Below are 9,157 nucleotides of genomic sequence, written 5' to 3'. Positions count from 1 at the left end.
CACATTGCCATCTTTAGGAGTGTCCTAGCAATAATGACCAGTGAAAACCTGATAGGAGCCCCTTTTGTGAGCAATATTTACTGCTCACCTGCAGTGCTCTGAAGTTCTCTCTGTTTGCTGGCTCCCCACAGACCTTTAAGGGATTTGTGTGTGTTTGCTTCTCTCTCTTTTAATCTTCTGAATGCTGGGCATCCTTAGCTTTTCACTATAGGGAATAGCCAAAGTAGAAGCAGAGCTTTCTCTTTTAAGCACATAGCTGTGAGTTTTTTTTTTTTGCATCCTCTTAGCAGAGAGGACATTAGCAAAGGATATAAAAAGAACTTGAAAAGTGGCCGTGTGCATTAGGTTGCATCAATGATTACAGAATCGAGACTGCAGATCTATATTCACTTATATATACTGCACACACACTGCTGTGGCATGGGCTCGTAGTGCTCTGCTGCCGTGCATTTATGGGTTATGCAAGTCCTGCCTGTTTCAGTGTACCTTACAGGCACCCTGAACAAACAGATAAGGAGCTATTCTGGCACTGCTTCAGATAACATTGTCTTTTCTTTCTAATGCTGCAGCTAGCAATTTCTTTACACAGTGGAAAACCCTGTAGCTCCAGTGGGAGGTTGATAGCACACTGTTCCCTGTCTAGGAATAACTTTTGGAGGCTCATTCCCTGTTTATCTCAGAAGGCTCTTTTAAACCATATGAAGTGAAGTTGTGGGCTTCTTTGCCTCGTGCTGCCACGGATGACCACAATTTATAGGCAAACTCCTGGAAGAATAATATGGATACTATGTAGAGAAAGGCACTGTCTCTGGTTCAAAAAGCCCTCTGAGCCTTAAATCCTGGAAAAGCATAGTGGGGAAGGCACAGGAAATGCCTTCCTTCCCATCCTTGTACTCATCCTAAAGTGCTTTTTTCAGGCTCAGAGATAGAACCGAGTGCTGGCTTGGCTTTGCTCTGATTCTGTGCTCTCCTTCAGTGTCAGCAGGTACCAGGTTATTGTTTAACTGGTGGTAAGGCCTTCTAGGTGAGCTAACGTGATATGAATCTTGATGTGTGCCCCTTTTTGCTAGTGTATAATTGTAAGACTTTATCAACGTCGTCTTCTGTGCCTGTAGGGCACGCAGTGAAACACATGAAACCCATTTCTGATACAGCCCTCGCAAAAAATTATTATTTACAAGTTTATGAACCTGAAAATGCCTCTCCCAATCATACAGAATATCTTGTTTAGCTAAAATAGCCATATGGGTGGCTAACAGCTTCCCACATCCAGACTGATTAAGGTGGCAGCTGATAAAACAGGACTTGACCTATTTCAGACCTCATTGAATTTTTGCCCTGGGTAGCAAGAGAAGTAATTTAGTTTAAATCATATTGCTTTTTCTTTTGCACTCCACTCCTAACCCTTATGCTCTACCCAAATCAATAAGAGGGAGAGTCTCTAAACAAGATCCTGTTAAAGCAGTGACCTTAAACTTCAGGTGAGTTTAATAAGTCAAACAATTGTTTCTCTCAGGTGTTTTGCCCCTGCGTAGACCACAAGCAGATGCAGTTAGCATTGGATTCAAAGACTTTCCTCATTGGGATCAGCAGCAATCTGAGGAGTTATATTTATACTGATAAGCAAGGTCTTTGTCATCTTGCAGACTTGAAGTACTCAGAAAGTGGTTTATGTCATCAAGTCATATTGAACTTCTGCTGTGCCTGAAGTATATCCAGTTCCAGACTTCCCAACAGTCTATTCTCTGGTTCAAAAGTATCGGTTCACCAGAGGTTGAACTAAGTTTCAGTTTGGAAGATATAGAACAAATCAACCACCCAAATAAGCACAACCACCACCCAACCTGGGAAAACAGGGGGGTAAAACCACCCGTTGGATTTTGTCTTCAGATACGCTTGGCCTAGAATTTACTAACTGTGGGTTCCAATAGAGGAAGGTGAAATCATAGTGTTGTACTTTGCAGTTTTGAACTGAGGAGTTTGGTCTGGACTTTGGTGACAGGGTTGTTGGGTTTGGGGTCATTCCTCATTTTATGGCTTTTTTCTCATTTAGCATTAAAATCAGGGGGGTTGTTGGACAGAGGCAATACGGAGATCCTGCAGTTCCTTGTATAAGGTAGAACTGTATTTCTGCCAGGGTAAAAGAGGGAGCCATCTAGGACATCAAAAGAGGATGCTACCAAATGAAGGGCCTGCAGGTGGTTGTTTTCAAGGGGGGGAGTATCCCTTTTGCAAGAGAAGCAGTGCAGGTGGAGCACGGATATAACCCGTAGCAGGGACATGGAGGGAAGAAAGAGGTGAAAAGTTGGGGGGGGGAGTATGTGCAGGACATGATTGTACCCCAGCCTCCTTCTTTCACCAGGAAATCTGCATCTGGGCATTGAATTCAAGGAGAAACTGTTCTGTTTGTTGTGATTGTTGTAAAACAAGGCTCACTTGGGATGCTTTGCCTTCACAAGCCTCGCTGGGGTCCTTCTGCTTATACCTTTGCAAGGCAGGGGAGAGCTGGGCTCCTTTTCATGCAGCTGTCCTATGAGAACTATTGTTTCCCATAAATCATCCATGTTATGACCTTAGGTATTCTATACAGTAGTCATAAAGCAGAAAATTATAATCTCTTTCTTATCCAACTGTCTGCCTTGTAGAAAATGAGTGTGTCTGTAATTGGGCATGAAGTATTCCAAATTGGGCCATCAAACAGACTGCACCTGTTGTTCTCCTTATTATTATTCCTTACACAATCACAGCCACTGCTGTTGTGTTTTCATTAATTTTTCTATTAACTTTTCCCCATCAATGTGATTAAAGATTCATCAGTCTGAAGCAGAGTAAAGCAACCTGCCACCACCCCCCAAAACTGAAGATCGCATCAAAACCGTCCTGAGTATGACATTAGGCACAAACTGATTCAGCCTTTTAAAAATGAGGTATCTCTGAAAACAGATATGTTAGCAGAGGATTAGCTGTTCAAATGGTCAAGTCAAACAAGGCGTAATCAGGGCTAACTTTACACCTCCTCCTCATTTCACTTCCCCCATCTGTGATTTCACCACCCTTTAGATGGGAGCTTAACTTAGTAGCAATTATCTTGTACCAATTATCTGTGTATGTAATTTGGCCGTGTAATTCCAACTTGGCTCATTTTTTATATGCTATGTATTTAATGGAGCTGAAGGATTTTTCATTCCCTCTTGTTATAGTCCTTTAAGAAACACATGTGCTCTCCTGCCTCCTATCTCTTTCTGACTGTAATAAGCCACGTTGCCTTTGAGTTGGAAAAGTGCTGGTGCTAGCAGCTTGTGAAGAATGGGGAATGATGGCAATAGAAGTCAGAATGCCTCTAGGTGTGGTGTGTTTGTGTGCATGTAGCAAAGGTCAATTGGTGACTGTAGTTTCAGCAGTATTATTTTGCTGTATAAAACCCAGGCATGACTTTTTCCTTAATATATAAGCCCTTTTTCCCCCAGATAAACTGCTTGTGACTACCCTCATGTTAAGCCACTGACAGAAGGGAGTACAGCATAATTGGGCATGGAAAGAGACTCATGTTTAAACCTGTTTTTCCCAAAATCTTCTCTATATTTTCAAAGATAATTTCAACTTAGTGCTTTTAGGGAATCAATGAAAGGATTCTGATGTGTTAATGTACTTTGACTGAGGGCTTCCTGGTGCTTGCTGCACTCCTCCTGTGCTTCAAGACCAGTCTCTCTTAGGTTACATGCTCACTCTCATTGGCAGCAAAGGTAGCAGTGATCATCACCTCTCCAGTGGGAATTAGTTTTCCTCACAGCAGCCAGTGTTTAGATTTTGATTTAACAAAGTGTTGTGGTTTAAGCCCAACCATAACTCAGAACCATGCAGCCGCTCGCTCACTCCCCCCACTTCCTCCCCCAGCTCCTGGAGGGATGGGGAGGAGAAGGGAAAGAATGTGACTCCCAGGGGTTGAGATAAGAGCAGTCCAGTAACTAAGGTATAACACAAACCACTGCTGCTGCCACCAATAATAATAATGATAAGGGAAATAACAAGGGGAGAGAATACAACCGCTCACCACCTGCCGACTGATACCCAGCCCGACCGAACAGTGATCTAACCCTTCCGGGTAACTGCCCCCAGTTTCTATAGTGGGTATGACGTGCTGTGGTATGGAATACCTCTTTGGTCAGTTTGGGTCAGGTCCTGTCTCTGCTTGCTCCCGGCTTCCCCTCCTCCCTGGCAGAGCATGAGGCTCACAAAGTCCTTGGTCAGACTAAACATTACTGAGCAACAACTAAAACATCGGTGTTGTCAGCGCTGTTCCCAGCCTGAAAGTCAAAACCACAGCACTGCACCAGCTACTGAGAAGGAGAAAAATGACTGCTGCTGCTGAACCCAGGGCACAAAGCACCCAGGCTTACCCTGGGAAACCAATGTTACTTCATTTAGTCTTGACTGTCTCACCTAATGGAGGGCAGATTAAACTGTGTGCATTGGAAACTGAATCACAGTCTTATTACCCAGCTGGGGAGAACTTAAACTGCTGTCCATAGAGCAATTTGGGCAAGGGGCTTGCCCCAGAGGCTGCTGGCAATGATTTACCTGGTTTATGTGCTTTTTCCAAAGTGTGCATGTGTTCATTATGTGACTTGTTTTGTACAGAACACAGGCTGTGCATGTGCAATTGTCTTTTTGTCTGAGACCCATAAGAGTGCACTACTTCTTATTACTCATCTAATCCCAGGAAGCATGTCAGAAATAAGGCCATACGCATAATGCATCAACCTGAAATGACAGTGAGGTGGGGAGAAGAAAGTTTGTGTTTGGCCATAGATCCATAAGAAAGGCAAAAGGAAGAAACTGCCTCAAGGTTGTACCAAGCCAGTGGATTCATATGTTTAGGAGCTGGGTAGCACCTGTGCCCTGGGTTTGAGCTTTAATCCATCCAAATATTATGTGCATGTGTGTAATAGTAACTGATGTGCTTTCAGGAAATACCAAAGCCAGCCAGATCCCTCTGCAGATGTACTTCTGGAGCTTCCTGACTTTGTGGAGTCCATTTCTGAAGCCAGGATTTTCCAAGGGTCCTGAATTCAATGGAGATCCTTAGAGGACTCGAGTCATAATTTGTTGCTACCAATGATGGCTTGGTTAATACCATCTTCCCACACTGATTTCTAGATAGCTCAGCACGCAATTAATGCTGAGTGGTCTGCATGGATTAGTGGATGAGCCGTGGAGTGCCCTTGATGCCTCTGAAGCATCTGCGAGCAGTGACTTCAGTCTGCCTATGGACTGCCCTTCCTGGGAACAGGCATCTCCAGGTCCTGTAGCTGTTACCAGCCCATGTGAATCAAGATTTCAAGAGATTAACATTGTGGTTCTAGAGAAGTATAAACTCAATGCACTGTAAGGCAAACTTGACAAGACTTAGATCTACAGGCAGAAGCAAGTGACACAAAAGCAGGCTTTATACCAACATATTCTGTGAGTTATCTTTACTGTCACCCATCTAAACAGCTCTGTGGCTGGCATTCATGTCTCTTGCAAAACTTCAGGTACCGGTTAAATGTTGTTTTCATCAACCATACATGGGGAGAAGTCTTTGCTGTTTTCTCCTTGGAGAGGCCTTCATCTTCCAGAGCTTGTAATTCATAAAGAGAATACTTACTTAAGGCATCGGGAGGAGGGAAGGGAGAGAACTTCTTGTTTCCTGCACTTCTTGTCCCCAGGTGTGCTTCTTGTCCCTGCTTAATTATGAGAGAAGAAAAAGGCTGTTGTCCCCTGGACATGGCTGTATAGGGCCATCTTCTGGTCAGGCAGTACATACAACTGTGCTGTTAATGCAGCCTGATGACTGGATGGGCAGCAACTTTGGCTGTCGACACTGTTTTATATGGACAAAGAAATGAGACCAGTGTGTGCTCCTCTCTCAATAGAGGACACAGATGACAGGGAGGGAGTTGTCCAACAGCTTTGAGGTGACAAGCTCTCCATGGGAAAATTCAGGGAGGAAAGAACCTGTGTGGACATCCAATAAATGAGGTTGTACAACAAACCCCACAGCATTAGTGCAAATTTGGGGGTGTTTCTTGCATTTTTACACTTGCATTTTTTATTCTGATTTTTTGAGAAAAGCACGAGAATTCCATTGGGAACTGAAACTCATTCAGTTCAGCACAGCAGACTTGGAGGAGAGATGAATTGTGAAGGAGAAGAATTGTCTGGAAACTTAATTTCATCATAGTTGAACATTGGAGTGGTGTGAACTGGCTCTGGCCAAGTGGAAATGCCAGAGAAGTTGATATTATTTTTCTCAATGTATATATTCAAGGTTTTAGCTGACCTGATGCTTGTGGGTACATTTGGCACACAAGAAGAACACTTTTAAAGTGATGTGCTGTTAAAGTGCGATAAACATGAGTTTAAGATGGAATTGAAGAGATGAGATGCAAACAGAATTGTTTACAGGTCTGAGGAAGCATCTAATGCTTGGGTGATGGAAAGTGAAATCGCAGATTTTAGGAGGAAATATTGCAGTCAGTGGGGACATTGGTTCCCCTGGAAACACATCAGTAGGAGTTACCTGTCTTGCCCTTCAGAGATGATGGCTTTTTAGTCTCCTGATCCTTGAGGAAAATGCACAGAAAATCACACGTCCAACTGTGACTCTTTTAACAAGAACGTTTGCCAGAAATGATGTGCTGTCTAAACCCTGGCCAGGCCATTTAAATCTCATGCTGTTCATATTCTAGCTATGTAAATGCCATGTGGTACAAGGTGACTGTGTTAAGAGTTTGCTATACGGTGATGCAGGGAAGGAGTCCATCTCCAGGGGCAAAGAAGCAAGGAGGGCAGCCAAGTCCCTTGCTATAAGCGTGTCCGTGAGGGGTGCAGTGTATGGTGAAGCCTTGAAGTTTACATGGAGTAGGCATCATCTTGTCTTCAAATTCAAGGGCTTTGAAGTCAGTATCCAGTTGTTGCTGTGCATAGGTTTGTCTGGATTGATTGCTGGTGCCTGGGTTGTTGCTTTAACAGATAGTGAAAAACAAGCTGGAAAATGCTGTATAATTATGTCCATAAACTCACCTCCACTCCCACATGCTTATCCCTCTCTTCTCAGGGTTTTAGCAATCCAGTGCATAAACAAGTACGTAACTTGTACGTGCAGCATAAATTAACTAATTTACAGTTTGAGGAGCACAAAGGGACTCATGAATTCACTAAGATTGTTTTTCGTAATCAATTGAAAGCAAAGCGATGAAACCGTTCATCCAACTCATTAAGTGAACTGACCCCTGAAGGTTAATGTAGAGCTATTGAACGTGCCAGAGCAATGAAGGAGGGAGAACGCCATCAGAGTGACTATGCCTCTGTGCGGAGAGGGCTGTGGGGTGGGATTCAATGGGATGACTTCTTTGTCTTGCAGGCACCTCCTGAACAACAGAATAGCTTGTGATCCAAAATGTATCCCTGGTGCTAGTCAGCAGCTTCTCCCACCTATTCTCCAAAGAGCCCTGGATCCGAAACCTGAGGAGGGATGCTCATTAAAGGGAAAAAAGTACCATTTGGTGAACATGGAAGAAAAAAGCACACCACGTGTGAAATAAGGGCTGTTAACTGCATGTGCTTAACAGGCAGCATGCAAGAAGCCTTTTTCCTCCCAGCTATATTGGGTTTACAGTGGTACAATTTTGCTAGCTGTATAAACTTCATTGATTGATCTGCATAAGAGGACGTAGCAAGCCAGTACTACTTAATGGCATCTGCCATGTGATGGGTATTTCGTGACATGTCTGATAAAATAACTTTCTAGGTAGGAGGTACTGCAGTGAAGCTGAAGTTGTCTGACTTACCTGGCATCACAACGATCATCCACCATTCACCTGGGAAGACCATTGGTGGAGAACAGGTATGCTACCCACTTGTTATCCCTAGAAGTACCTCTGGATCTTTCACACTGCAGAAAGGAAGAGTAGGGCAAGTGTTAACTGTTCCCATTCAGCAGCTGCTTGAAAGGTTTCTGCCTTGATTCAGTTTGCAGAGAGCAGGGGGTGGTGTGGGAGGAGGACGGATGCAATTCCTGCCATCAAGCATTTACCCCAGGTCTGAAGACAGGCTTTGTAAAGTGCGCTTCAGGTTGATCTCTGTTTCACTTAGGCTGATGTTCAATGCTGACAGCGAGCTGTTCTGTAGTAGCTCTTGTTATTTTCCCAGACAGCACCCTTAGGACTGTATAAATGGCAGCAACAGGGAAAAAAATATTGAGAACATCATTATTCTCTAAGTGAGTTTCTGTTGTTACAGAATTGGAGAGTCAGGAGCATTGAGACCCATAAAAGTGCCTTTGATTATTAGTTCTTACGATTTCATCTTTTTTTGCTGTGCTCGAAATAAGCTGGGATCCTGAATGAAGCATGCATTTCAGATGATGGTATTTCCTGCAGTTTATGGAACACGTGCTATAACATGATGAATTGGTATAATACGCTTGAGTGTTCAGAAGATAGAAATACTTATTCTGCACTTAAATAAAATTAGAGGTAGTTTAGACCCAAAATGAATTCCTAGACAAAATCTTACAGGACTCAAAGTAAGAAAAAAACATTGAAGAAAAGGCATTTGTTTTTTTCCTTAAAACCAGTGAAAACCCGTGGCATTCTGTTTGGTTTTTTTCCTCCTAGGTTTAGAAATACATTGACATTCTCTTCCATGCAAAATCCAAATGTATAAAGTACTTGGTAATGCATCTACCTGCTTATGTTTCCAACAGTCAGAGCTGTAGCTTAAGCCAGCTTTGATAATGTACTTATTGGCCAGTATTAATGATAGCATCAGCATAACTGGCTTGGGAATTTGATTTTCTGCTTGCAAAGGATTTAGGTAATGCTAATAATGCTGAGCGAGCCACCATGTCTGTTCCTGGAGACAGAAAGCTGGCTCTGTAACCTAACTGCATGGAGATGGGGCAGGTTGTAAGGAGTGAAGGAGCTGCCCTGGGTGTGATGCGTGACTGAGCCTCCTCATGGGCATCTCACATTTGCTACAACACCTCAAGATACCAGAGGACATCTGGGCTTTGACTAAATGTTCATTAAGTACAGCATGAGTGATAACTGGGCTCCAGCTTTCTGTACGTGCATTCCTGGTCACCGTGGAAAAGGAAGCCATTTGCTGTTGC

The 9,157-nt window shown here is 43.4% G+C and overlaps 1 long non-coding RNA gene across 1 annotated transcript; it reads left to right on the top strand.

The window, feature by feature from the left end:
• The first annotated feature begins 1,404 nt into the window (after window positions 1-1,404).
• On the top strand, window positions 1,405-4,640 carry LOC133275181 (uncharacterized). Its single transcript, XR_009745424.1, has 3 exons — window positions 1,405-1,481; window positions 2,363-3,828; window positions 4,392-4,640. It is a non-coding gene; the product is annotated as an uncharacterized LOC133275181 (long non-coding RNA).
• Window positions 4,641-9,157: the final 4,517 nt, after the last annotated feature.

The sequence above is a fragment of the Pezoporus flaviventris genome, unplaced genomic scaffold (genome assembly GCF_033815535.1).
Source record: "Pezoporus flaviventris isolate CSIRO_AGI_PZ_B2104156 unplaced genomic scaffold, CSIRO_AGI_Pfla_v1 ptg000037l, whole genome shotgun sequence".
In the NCBI taxonomy this organism is placed as follows: domain Eukaryota; kingdom Metazoa; phylum Chordata; class Aves; order Psittaciformes; family Psittacidae; genus Pezoporus; species Pezoporus flaviventris.
This window is presented reverse-complemented; position numbering and strand designations above follow the sequence as displayed.